Genomic DNA, 14,562 nt, shown 5'->3' on the forward strand with positions numbered 1-14,562 from the left:
AACGAATAAAACAAAGTGAAATAATCTTATAAATTTAATAATTATGAAATTGATATTGTACAAAGATTTTTGATATTAAGTAATTAAGAGTATCTGAAAGATTTATTAAACAGCCATTTGTCGATCTCTACCCTTATCGTCTTGAAGTTTGGCGTTGATTAATGAAACACGAGGTACCTAAATATCTATGCACGTAACTAGTTAGATCATCACAAAGTTTAAAGGGTATTTGGGGGATCCGTAGGGGAAGGAAGTTATTAACTATATAAACTAATTTTGATTAAATTTTTTTTTGTTTAATAAATAGGCTTTACACGAACGTTTTCCTTTTACGTTGAAGTTTACTATATAGTATGAAGTCTATTAAAAAGAAAAGAAAATTTTTTTGATCTCCAAAGCCGGTGGAATACAGTCATTTCGCTTTTTGGCTAAAAGTGTGCATGTAATATATATTTTTGATTAAAAATAAATAAATGGAATATTTCTAGGCTATATTTCGAAAATAAAATGGAAGATTCTGTTTCCATATTCTCTTTATATTGTTAAGAAAGAAAATATAACATATTTATTTTATTCTTTACTTTGTTTAATAAGATACTGTCCATTCTTGTTCAATAACCTATTGTCATCATTCTGGCAGTATCGGAATTCCATGATCGTAAAATTAAAGGTATAAGACCAAGCAATAAGGAAAAAATACAGGTTAGTTCCTTTGACTACATTAGTAAAACAAAAAAAAAGTGTCCATCTAACGCTTAAATCCACATAATCATTTAGCAAGTTTTTAAATAAATTGTTTCCAAATAAATTTGCGCTCATATATACGTAAAGTTCAGTTTACAGTCGTGTAATACGCGGAGTCGTTAAATTCTACTTTCCGTTACCTCACTATAAATTGTTACCTCGTTAATGCAGAGAAATATAGTCAAAGCTAAAATTTTCTTTTCAAGACTAATTATAAGGAAAATTTTACAAGGTGACATAACTTGACCTCGTCGAAATATTATATTAACATAAACTTTTAGTTACTGGTATTCATTAGAACCTATGTAGGGCGTGATGTATTATCCTTATCATATTAGCCGATAGATGCCTACTGCAGGGCTTAGGTTTCCTCCAAAGATAGCTATGACTTCGACCAGTCACTTCCTGCTATTATTACCGCAATATAAATCCCGCGCGTGTGTTAGTGTTTTGTTCGTTTGCACGCACACGCACGATTTCATATACTACAGAGAGACAACAAACACACGCACACGCACACACACACACAACTGGGTAGGCGGACTCGACGTCCGAAGGGCGACAAAAATTAATATTAATTAATAATTCCAGATTGAGGCACACATTAAAAAAATATGTATAACTATAAATATTTTGAAGTCTGGAATACTTTGTTCCATACTTATGGAACATTATTAACTTTGCTATCACATTTATCAATATTAAACACATAAGAATATTAAAAGAGTAAAATTTGTTATTCATATTATTCACATATATCCCGTGTACATATATTTACGAGTGTGTGCCGTTCAGAGCGCCATGGGGATTAAAAAATAAATTACACGCGCGTTGGTCAAGGTAATTGTCGGACGTGAGGAGGGACTATTCAATCAGGGCAATGATGCGTTGAATCAAGCCTTACAACACCGGACAATATGACAATAAATGTTATATTTACTTTTTAAATTCCTTGTAATAAATTATTACATTATACATAACGAATTTGACGATTAAATACATTTCTAATTTCCTATTTAAGAAATAGTATTTGGAATTTAAATTTATAGATTCGAACTCAAACTTAGTAATGTTAAAGGCTTGTCAAAGGCTGTTATCACAAATATTTAAAGAAATCTTTTTTATTATTATTATTATGATCGATGTTTCACAAACATTAGCTTCCGTGCCTTTGCTTTACATTTACGGTATGTCTCTGGTCTTCTTTGTTCACGTTTTTGCATGTTACAACAGTGTTTAAGTAAAAAAGAAAGTCTCTTAATATATTTTAATGGCGCCCTAACAATGTTCAGTTTTTAACCTTACAGTTTGCGACTACTCCCTCGTCCCGACTCCATATTGCCTCAGGATTCGTATCTTGACTCTTTTCCGTGATCACGCACGAGTTCTTGTGACGTGATATCGCTACCATCGCATGATGCACATTGCTATACATCCCGAGGGTATCTGTTGAACAAAATGAATCTACTTTGAGAGTGATCTTTTTCGATACTCATATCTGGTCATGTACAGAATACTGTAGACATCTGTGGGAAAGATTTATAAGCTCGAATGTTTAGACTCCATACAAAAAAGAACCAAGTGGTTAATAAGTAACAATATTTTAGTTTGCGTTAACTTCAGAGCTTGGAGCATCGATTTAAAGCTGTCTGTCTATCGATGTTCTATAAACAGCATTATGGAGAGAGTTAGTTGGAGTTACATTAATTAATTTCTCAACTCCTCTTTTTCTTATACAAAAAGACACACGGTTGGAAGCCCTTCAACCTGCTCTAAGCGTTTTGATATTACTTTTATAGCGGGAAGAACCAAGGTATGGAACAACGTACCGGTGTCGTTGTTTTCAGCCAACTATCACTTGGGTGTCTTCGAGTCAATAGTGTATGGGTCTCTGTACCATCGTAGATCTTGTCAGCACTTAAGATTAGGCGAGACAGATGTCAAATGCTTTGCCTACAGTCGTTAAAAAAAAACTCGTCTCTACATAGGTAATTATTACAATATTGATTTAATGTTGTTAAGAATAACTAAAATTGACATAAATAAGTTACATATTTATTATTTCGCGAGATTGGTAGTTTTTTCAAGAAAATTTTCATTGTAACGCTTTATGGTACACCATATTTTTTGTTTGATTACAAACTAACACGCATTTTTCGGATTTAATTGACGACAAATGTACGGGGTAAATGTATTAATTTTCTCTGTGAAAAAAGGCTTGTCGCTTTTATTATTCACCATTACATGGTTTTTACCATTTTTCATCATAAAAGCTTCCCTATAGAAGATACATAACAACCACCTACTCGTATATGTAAAAAGAAGTTGATCGAATAGGTCGTTCCGTTTACATGATTTGCTTCAAACAACAATTTTAGTAATTTATTTTTAACGAGATACGAACTTTAAAGTAGACCTCAATTCAAAATTAATAAGAATATTACAGCTATCAGTCAGTGACAGCCGTTTGTAATAAATAAGTAAGAAAAGGATCAATATATAGATACTTCCGCTATGTAGCAGTAGTCGTGCAATTGACTGCACGTCCTTTTCTTACTTAGGATAGACTTCCGCAAAATAACGCCTGAATCCATTATGTAATAAATAGTGTTAGTAATAATAAATTGTTAGATGTTACTTTCTCACAAAGTAGCTGACAGGTAAAGATGGAACCTAATGTAATAAAACAAAACCACCATGTCATATAAAATGAGTTGTGTAATCTATGTTAAATTTTAAAACAGAGTTTGTACAAATAAAAATCCTTTGCAATAGCCATCAACCCTGTGACATTTTTAACATGATAATTTTTCTTTGATGTTTTTAATATGTGCAATTTAAATATGGAATGAGTAACATGATAAATTAAAAAAAATGCTTTAGGCATTACGGATATTTTCTGCTTCGTGATCAATGAAGATTCTTTTTTCAAATTAATTTTGTTACACGAAGGAAAATTATTTATCGATACATAATTTAAAAAAAAAAAGATTGAATCCGTCACATTTTGGTTAATATATCGAGCAAGAGTGCAGGTTTAGATAGCAATTAAATAACATCCGTTCGCGAACGCTTGGAGTTTTTAATTAATCAGAACCTATTCAGGCTTAGCTCGAGAAGCGAACTTACCGTGTTGTATGAGATGGGATTTACATCAATTTTACATAGCTTATACATCATGTAAAATAAATCAACATCAAGCCAAAATCGAGTGAGATCAGGTGTTGTGGTAGTGGTAACTCCAAAAATAAATTGAATATAACCTATGTCATTTTAATTTTTTTAGGAAGGTTACTACATCGTATTTTAACAGACCGTGTTCAAATTTAACCGATGAAACATTGTTAATTTTCAAATATCTAAAAAAAAAAACTTAAAAACACCAACTGTAGTTTCTGGTCGGCTCTTTTCAGCAAAACAGCATTCTGAACCAATGGCAGCTTACTATCTATGTGTTAAAATAATTGAAAATTGATATAAATGCCTAATTCAATACAAAAATTTTGAATTCCTTTCCGTCTTTGTTTCCAAATACCCATGGTCATTTAAATATTAATACGTTTACAAGAGAGTTACTCACAGTGACGTAAAAGCAATAAAAAAAGAAAGTAATTAATTTTCTGTCACAGTGATAGAAAGAAAATCAAAGAGATATTAAAAGAGAATATAAACAGGTAAAAGTTCAAGATGAGAATCAGTTTCGGAATGTCTTTTGCCCAGAGGCAGGAGCTAAGTGAAGTCTAGAAATGTCGGCTAGTTGAGAAGAAGTTTTCCAAGTTTTCTTACTTAGACGGACTGTTGAAGTCCTGTTGAAGTTTAAGTGATGATTATGGTGAAAAAAACAATGTATCAGGTACACGTTGTACCGATTTTTAAATTATGTTCCTAGTCACGTCACCTAACTGTATAGATATTTAGAAACTGTTTGTGATTGTAAATAAAAGGAGAAAGATAAATTAAAAATCTAAGTACCGAAAAAAATATTAACCGGTATTGTAACTTTCCTGCTCAAAAAAGCAGCTGGAATAGTATTAAAAGAAACCGAACTCTGAAAGACAAAGTTCATTTTTAAATCAAAAACTTTTACATGTTGTCTCTAAGTGAATGCACATGTCCGGAGTTTTCATCCTGTTCAAGTCAGTAAATTCTTTCATTTCTTACTTATTTTATACTGCATGCCCTAACAAAGAGAGTACGGTTCGTTAAATATAAATGCAATAACATGCGTTCGCTCGAAAGAAAATCCGCTGAGCAAATGTATGAAAAATTGTAACGGCCACGCTGCATATCTCTACGAGAGATGAAATGTTTGAACGAACTAAATCACTGTTAAAAAGTGGTCAGTTGAAACATTTATGAATTTTATTCAGGGTGTTGTAGATTCTTTAAGCGGAGATGTCCAATGGTTACATAAAAAAGTTTATAATTATTTATATTATCTAAGATATTAATTCAAGGGAGAAAGAAAGGATACTGTGTATGAAGGTTCTGAAGTGGGGACCACGGACCTGAAATTGCAGCGTAACACGTCCATCAGGTGAATATACGACCATGTTAATGTCCTCGGAAAACTCTGCATGCAAGCCGCCTCTAACCGTTCCCACTGGAAATCTACGATAGAACCCCAGCAGTGGAAATCTTAGGCGGGATGACAGTTATAATGATGAAGATATTTAATAAATTTAAAATGAGATATAGTCTAGAAATTTGTAAATAATATTGAAGATAAAACTGGGGTAGTTGTTTCTAGTTGAGTAGCACCTATCTCAAAACGATTTAGTAGCAATGTTGATTAATTATAATTATATTAATAATAAGTTATCCTACTTGACTCAGCGAACTTTACTTCGCATAACAATTATTAATTATAAATTTATACCAAATTATTAATGTTATTTATAAATACCTATCCAATTTCTCACGAATATATATATAAATATATATTACAATAACAAAATAGATGTATACGTATAGACATACACGCGTAATTTGAATATAAATTAATAATTTATTAATATATTTTTTTTAATTGTAATTAAGTAGGCACATATTTTGTAAATACATGATTGTTAAAATTTAAATATTGCTGATAGACAGATATTTTAATGTCTTGTAGGTGGATATATATAACGACGCAAAGACGGCACAAAGATAAAAAAGAGTTGTCTCTTGAACCGCAGGAGCGTTCAGATCTCTCAATATGTTGTTACGCACTCAGTCGTATAAAAGAAGATTCTCCTGAACCAAAACAATAACTTTGAGACATACATAGTAGGAGTTTACATGTAATACAAAAATGGAAGATCAAGTCTTTCATTTTCAGTGTACTCGTGTTACCAATTCAATAACCTTTTGCGGATTATTGCGAATCATTGCGGCTTATGATTTTTGTTTTATCTATTGACGTATGTTAGATTCGGACAATCTTATCACAAATTAGGCGTCAATCACTGAAATGACAGCTTAAAAAGATAATATCTGTCTTTTTGAGCATTCCAGACTCGCGTTGCATGCATCCAGCGGCTTTTCGCGATCTGAACTATCTCGTCATCCCACCTAGGGGGTGCATACCCACTCCACGTCGCCTGGCCTCCCTCCCCTCCGGTAAAAGAAAGGATTAGAAATCCGTATACATATACATACATACATATATATATATATATATATATAGTATTTGTAATACATGTACACAAATTACATGGTTAAAATACAATAATACATTTATAAGTAGCAATGTATAGTAACAGATTTTAGATTAATTTTTATTACTTATTAATTAAAAATATATAATAAATCTCTAGACATTCATTGGCAAATTTCAATCTTATATTATTTATTTAAATGTTAAGTAGAAAAAATATACATTGATATTAATAATCTGCCTTTATACTATTATATTATCCATTTATACCATTGTATAAAGAAACCCAGGTAATTTCCTGCAACGATTCTCGTAAACACAAGCTTGAAGGAAATAAGATCGTTCCAACTTTTCATCGGATGCCAACTAAAACGATATGCCGGCTAAAAACAAAGGTACATTTTTGGTACTTTAATTTTATGCGGCTCTTCAGTCATTACGTCTACTATGTATTTAAAAAAATAAAAAGTTTAAATAAAACACATGAATAGTAAGTATTTAGTTATTTACATTGCCATTTCTTTTTTATATATTTATTCTCCATTACAATATTATACAGACAGTTGCACAAGCATAACGGTACAAAAAGAGAAAAGTTCATACAAAAAAATATAAAAATAAACAAAATGATTACAATTTTTCATCTAGCTTTAACTAAAATTTATATATTTATTTATAAATATAATATAAAACCATATTAAATTATAAAATTAAAGTTACAGTTTTAATGAAAAGAATGTTCATTTTATATTCGGAATATTGTACAGATTGAGCGCTTAAGATTGTCAAGATCAAGACCACGAAAGGGCAACCAAGGTATAGGGCGTCCACTCACAAGATGGACCTTTTTCAGACTGTCGGAAGACTATAAATGCAGGCCGCTTCCTTTCACTCCTATTGGATATAGGAGAGGTCAATAGCATTCTCGTAGCAGTACAAACCGAGTAATAGGAATCAACAAAGAATCGATAAAAATACGACGTGATCACTTTGAAAAAGGTTTAATGATTTTATTTCAATTGGTCTTCGATAGGTCAAAATGTTTTGTATTGTAATAATTTTATAAATAATAGCTTTTTTTTCTTAAATAGCAATACTACTCGACCTCGATATTCTTTTGTGACAACTTCCAGTAAAAGGATTGAGAGTGGTGGGGTTGAAACAGCGTTTTGATTATTGAGTAGAGAGCTCGGTCACTCGTTCGATAACCATCGAAGTGATAAGTTGTCTAAGAGAAACTATGCTAGTTGGCCTATAAGAGTATTAAAAGTGGAATAAAGATGTTTGTTGTCAGTGCTGTGAATGTTTTTCTGATAGTATTATGAAGTCCGTGGAATCACCTAGTTAAAAATGAACACTTGTATTTGATTCACATGTAAGAGGCTATATTAACCATAACTAATTACAGCATTAAAACAAGCATGTTGTGTACACTCCATTTCGTGTACACCGCTTGTTCGATGCAATGAATATTCAAGCGTTAGTGACGAGGCATATCTTGAAAGACTTGCATATTCCGTGTTATGAAATCCCCCTTGTTACGTTATAAGTACAAGAGCGTACATGATGTGTTTCCACCTTATTTCAAAACAAACGCAGGAACGGTTGTTTGATTAATATACTACAGGAAACTATTATAACATCGAAGAATTTCTTTTTTAAGATTTTATTTAAGTAGAGTTTTTTATAGTTTAATCTGTTTGAATGAAGGTTTACACTTTCAAAGTTAACGCATCTTGCATGTATTTATTAACAGATTTTTTGCTGAAAAATTTGAAAAAGGCTTACTAATCAAATTAAATAATTTATTTTTAGATTACAAGCAAATTTCGCATGTTATGTGCTTGTATATATAGTCTCAAATAAAAATTAATAAATAAAATACTTTTTTAAGTATATCATCAAAAAACATTCCATTACTAATTACACCATTTTTATTGTTATTAGATATTTAAAAAATAAACACTTGAGTCTGTAATAATCTTTGCCTGATAGATATCTTAGTAAAACGCTTTTTTTAATTTGGTGTTATTCGAAGATATTCATTATCATCATTTCGGCTACAAGAAGTCCACCGTTGGACATCGGCCTCGCTCATATGTTTCTAAAAAGACCGGTTGGGAGCGGCCTTCATCTTCCAACGACCTTCATAAGCTCTTCTCTTTATCTTATGGGTGGACATCGTACACTGCTCTTGCCAGTCTGCAGTCTTCACTACAAAGCCTTGAGGCTCTAGTTACCATCTGTTTGTCTATAGATCTCATAGAAAAATCCCGAGATTTCACATCTTCATGGTTCGTTTAGCTTTACAATGAGACCCGACATGAGAGATCACGGTTCAGTGCAGTATATTCTTTAAATAACATTCGATCGGGTTACTGTTCAGCCCTCACGCGCAACTTTCATTTTGAATAATAAGCAAATAATAAGTGACTGTCTAAGTCGTGAATACTGAATTGGTAATTCAATTAAAGGTTTCTTCGCAAGAATATTAGTACTAAAGGAGCCTTTAGTTTTACGGTGAAGAAATTTAGACATCTTCAGCGTTCTGTCCTGCAGCTGTAAATTACAACTGAAAAACAATGTTTGAAAATGCATAGGAAAACATTAAAAGTACGAGATGTTCTAAATAGAAAAGAGTTCAAAGTGTTTGAAGTGAAAGTACTTGTAAAAGTGATTCTTGGACATTTAAGGTTATTTTTGGACACTACTTAATATTGTAGACATCGCTTCTTAGAGCGGGCTAAAATCAACGAGTGCAAGCGGCGCTGCTATTGTTTTATCTGCTATAGTTAGGTTACTTTTAAGTAGTTCTACAATTATCGTATATTGAGTTTTATCTAATAACTCATACTGTCAAGTACTTCGTTTCATACAAATATAACTAGAGCAATTAAATACTAATTAAAAAATAATTTTGCAATATTATAGTGCTTATTTATTATTGTATCCTCAATCGTATCGATTTATAACTTTTCAAAGAATTAAAACTACTATGTGAATATACTCAACTAAAGGTTTAAATCAAAACAAAAATATACTTTAATCTCTAAGGCAGCATTTAATATCGTACGGTTTTTACTGTGATACGTTTAAGTCCAGTAATTATACTTATAATGAAAGCCTAGATAGGTTTAATTACACGAGTTAAACTTGAGATAAATAAATATTTAATTTAAATATTTAATTAACTTTTACCAAACAAGATATTAAACTTTCAATAATTGAATACCTACGAGTATTTTAACATAGCCGGGACAATCTCAGGTAATATTTCTATTGTCTTATGCAAATTAGAGATTATTGACAATACTAACTGACACTACAATGAAGGCAGCGAAAATCAATTTGCTAACATCGGAATTTCATTGGCACTTGAATTAGAATTCTGGTTAGAAATAATTGAATAGAACTAAGGAAAATTCATGACAGTAGTGGCTAGCGTATCTATGATAAAAACCATTTTCGTCTAAAAGCTACAAGTGAATACAATTCAATATAAGAATGCTTTAATTGAATATACTCGCAAAATAGATAAAGTAAACAAAAACTGAACACTATGCTGTTGAATCTCTTCCTAAACTTAAAAGTTTAAAAATTTATACTTTCACCTAAAATATGAATTTAAATTGAAAAAAATAAGCAAACTTTTATCATAGTAGCAAAGAAGAAAGCGTTGAGATCACAGATAGCTGAACAAGCTGGGAAATCAGCTCATTTGGCGGTTCAAGTTTCAAATTCAGAAATCTTTCAAGTTTAAAACTTACACCATCTTTCTTTAGAATCAAGTGCATATTCCTTAGCTTTAAATTCAATTTGTTATCTGCTTCGCATGGGAATAATCTCATACATTACATACAAAATACTGGACAATATATTGATCGTCATTGATGTTTCTTGATCCATTATTAGTTATTATTTCGTATAGAAAATAAGAGTAGTGTTATTGTACTATTACAAGTGTGGTAGTCTATATATGTAAACATTTAATGAATGAACTTTATTCGATAATTTATTTATAACAAAAGCTGTCAAAAAATTTAAGACAGTTGAAAGTTACCGACATGGCCTAGTGGAATTGAAACTAGATGTGATAGTGGACAGGCCAAATAGCGCAGAAGAGATGTCTGCTGGTGCCATAAAGTTCTGAAGTAGAAACCACAAACCGGCAAGCTTAATCTACGACGTACATTTGTATGGTGGACAGACAACCTAGTTATTGTCGTCGAATAACGCTTGATTCAGGCCGCTTCCGACCGCTTTTATTAAAAATCTATACTACAGATACTAGCGGACTAAACTCAGTTTCAAGTTCCCGTATCGTCTACTTCACGATGGTAGTAATAGAAATAAATCTAGAAGCTTATCGTATATTTAATCTAGAATCAGAATAATGACTCGTGTGTAATCATTTGAGTACTATGTAGATACTTAAATATTCTTTCTGTCTTAATACGAGGTAACGTTTCTGCAACTCTCGTGCGAACGTCAGGTTCTCTCAACTTTCCTAAACTTTTCACCAGCGGCGAGAGGAAAATTCAATAAGCTTTATCACGTCCATTATTCAGTAAGGAATTTTTAAATTGGAAAAGTTATAAAATTATATATCGATTCATTTAAAAATATACTGGCCTTCATTTTTAAGATGTTTATAAATACGAGTAGAGAATTTATTGAAAAGAAAAATTGTTTTCTAAATCGACGAATAATAAATATAAGATATACATGCACATAGGTATTGGCAAGCATCTGGACTGTATAAACGGATTAAATAAATAAAAATAATGGTGATAATTTAATTTTATAAAACTAGGGAACAGTAAAATAATACGTAAAAAACACTAAATAAAAAAAAAACGAATAAGAATATAAAGAGTTTTTTATTAACCCAGCCAGTTGCCAAGAGTAGATGTGGTTAAATGCTGCAATCTGCAATAGTAAGAATAACTAATTATGTACCATTAAAACGTTCACCTTCGGATAGGAACATTGAAAATGTTAATGAACACTTTGAAGAAAATTAAGAGTCATAAAATGAAATGTTATTATTAACAGAAAACAAAGCGACTTTCAACTTGCTAGCACGGTGAACTAATTATGGTCAGCGCTCGCCGATTTGGCGGATGTGTAAACCTAATAATAATATGCTTAGTGAAATAGATATGTTAAATAATTTCATTCCATTATATTTGATTGTTAATCTCAATGTAACTTAGTCTCTTTTACTTTTTATGCATGAAGTGTTCACTTATTTCGTACACTTGGTTTAGTTTATATTACATACCTACAACCTTAGTGTCCGGGATTGCGCGCGTGTGTGAACTTGAGCATGTGTGCGAAAAACTATAATATTGGGTATAAATGAAACTAAAAAACACGGTTAAAGAGTTAACTGTAAACATAAACTGTAAATGTAACTATTAAATTGGAGGCTTTTACACATCTATATTAAAATATGTATTTTTGTAAACATAAAAATCATTTTCGAAATTATAAATTAAAAACGTTAATTTATTACTGAACATCGCTTTATACATAATAATAAAAATACTAATCATTTTCATATTAAATTAGTGCTGTGTAAATAATTAATCTAAATTTATAGAAGAAACCGCCAACTGTAACCAATTACAAATTTATACTTTACTATAAAAAGGTGCTATTTGAACAAAATGAATGACTACGGTTTGTCATGGACAATAACAGTAGAAGTCCTTATGAAGAGCGATTTATCACTATATTTCCGGAAATGATGTTAGAAATGTCTTAGTTGACATATTGGTTGAATTATATTGCAGACTAGTACCGAAACAATGACTTGCTTACTTCGGCTGACTATTTGGTCACATAATTGAGATTTTACGCCTAACAGTCATTAATAGAATACTATCTAATATATAAAATTCTAGTGTCACGGTGTTCGAACTTGAACTCCTCTGAAACGGCTTGACTGATTTTTACCAAATTTAATATGCGTATTCAGTAGGTCTGAGAATCGGCTACTATCTATTTTCTATACCCCTAAGTGATAAAGGTTGTTCACACTTAAAAAAAAAAAATTTTTTTAACGAAATTTTTTGTTTTTATTTTTTTATGATACAGCATACAAGAATACATACAACCATAAATTTTTACCCCTCTACGATCAACCCTTATTTATTATTTGTAAATTAAAATATCAATTTTTTTTTTGCAAAATAACGTTTGCGGGATCAGCTAGTATATTCATATAATTACTAATTATAATTATTAACAGCGTCAATTTATATTAATCATAAGAAAGATTGCCAATATAGTCCAATTCGATAGAAAACAGAATCAGTTTGAGCTCTCTTATATTGGCATTGTTTACTAAAGACAACGAGGCGAATGCTTCTTTATACAAAAAAACTCCTTCAGATTTATGTGGTCACTGTCGTGATATCCATAATACAGAACGACAATATGTTTCAAAGCTTTATAATTTATAATTCCTTCACATAACAAGAAAATTTTAATAAGATTTTATTTAATAAACTTCTTAATTTTTTTACATTTAAACCTGGAAATATTTACCGCTATTTTGTTGGGATCAGGGTCTTTGTTTACAAATAAGTTTTTCAAAATTTTATCTTCGTTGTTCACTCACTTTCATACTTCTCAATTTCTTTTATTCTTACCTTTTTTCCTTCACAATATCTTTCATTTTGTTCTTTCATTCCTTCTTGCTTTCATCGCCTTCCTTCCATCATCTTATTACTATATACTCTTAGGTGGCTAGGTACATTATTTATGCTTTATGTTATTACTTATGCTATTGTTTATATCACAGTTTTCTTTTTTGAATTTTACTTGTTTAATACATTACTACACTTACTTGTCTATTCTATTATTATTTGATTTGTTATTTGTGCAGTTCATTTCATATTTGCTACATGTTTGTCTTTTCTGTTTTATTCCTTTTAACAGTATTACTCACCACTCTGCGAGCAAACACTGGGAATTATGGGCGAAGGTTGACAACATATATAATTTAGAGACATTACGGGAAAGCGTGTTTTAATACGGTTTATTGATTCTTTTCATTTGTCAGTCGATATACGCCCAATGTAAGGCATAGGCAATGTCTCGCCCAAAAATCGCCACGTAACATAGTTACCTCGAGCTATCGCGCGGTACATATGCCGTGAATTTCTACAAATTCATCGCCAAAGCCTTCTTATGAGTGTTGGAGGGATGTGTTTAAAAACCTCATCAAATTTCAAGGCTTTAGTTACAGATAAAGAGTTCTAGTGTTCTAGCTATTTTCCACTCCTCAGGCTCCTTCTGAAAGATTACTAGAACCATGAGAGCCCTAATCAAACCTCGAGTAGGAAAGGAAGTTGTAAGTTGTATAAAACTGAGGAACGAACCGTTTGCTTTAGAGATTTGAGAAGAGCTTACCGCGTACGACTTTAGGCAGATGTCCTGCGTGTTTTGGTATACCTTATCAAGAGAAAAAGTTGAGAAAAGAGAAACCGCTCCTTTCCATGTTTACCGGGATTTTACCGTTGTTACAAAGCAGAAACATTACGAGGCAAGAATGGTCACAACAGTGATAGTTACTCGAAGGTGTATGACGGATTGATGTTGTCTAGAACGTGATGGATAGCACCATGAGGTTAGAATACCAAAGCGCAAGGTACTGCAGGCATATTTAAAATAATTCCTAATGGACTTTTAGTGGTGTTCCTTGTACTACGCATAGGAAGCCCCTGGAGGAGGTTTTGGAAGGTAGAAATACAAAATAGAGAAAATTTCAATTTCAAGCAAAAAAAAAATTGGCGCGCAAGTAATGTAGCTTCCACTAGTCTCGACAAAAAGCTCTTTTTGAGAAGCTATGTGGTCAGTAAAGCTTATTTAGATGTATTATCTATTTAAATAGTGTATAATCCATATTTAAATAATTTACCGCTAAAGAGATTTACAAACGAGTGATTACATGCTTCAAAGAGCAAGTTAAACTGTCGGTCTTTGCTATCTACAACAGTTGTTAACCCATGTGAGAAACCTTCGGGCGATTTAAATATTCTGTCCCTTGTTAAACGCATACGTAAAGATGAAATTTAAATAGTTCCAGATTGTTATTAAAATAATGTTTAATGTGGAAAAGATTCGAGATAATTATATCTAACAATTTTTTGAAACGACAGAAATAG

This window comes from Battus philenor, unplaced genomic scaffold (assembly GCF_028537555.1).
Source record: "Battus philenor isolate CCGP_79_NKW_IND1 unplaced genomic scaffold, ilBatPhil1.0.hap1 SCAF_4, whole genome shotgun sequence".
NCBI lineage: Eukaryota > Metazoa > Arthropoda > Insecta > Lepidoptera > Papilionidae > Battus > Battus philenor.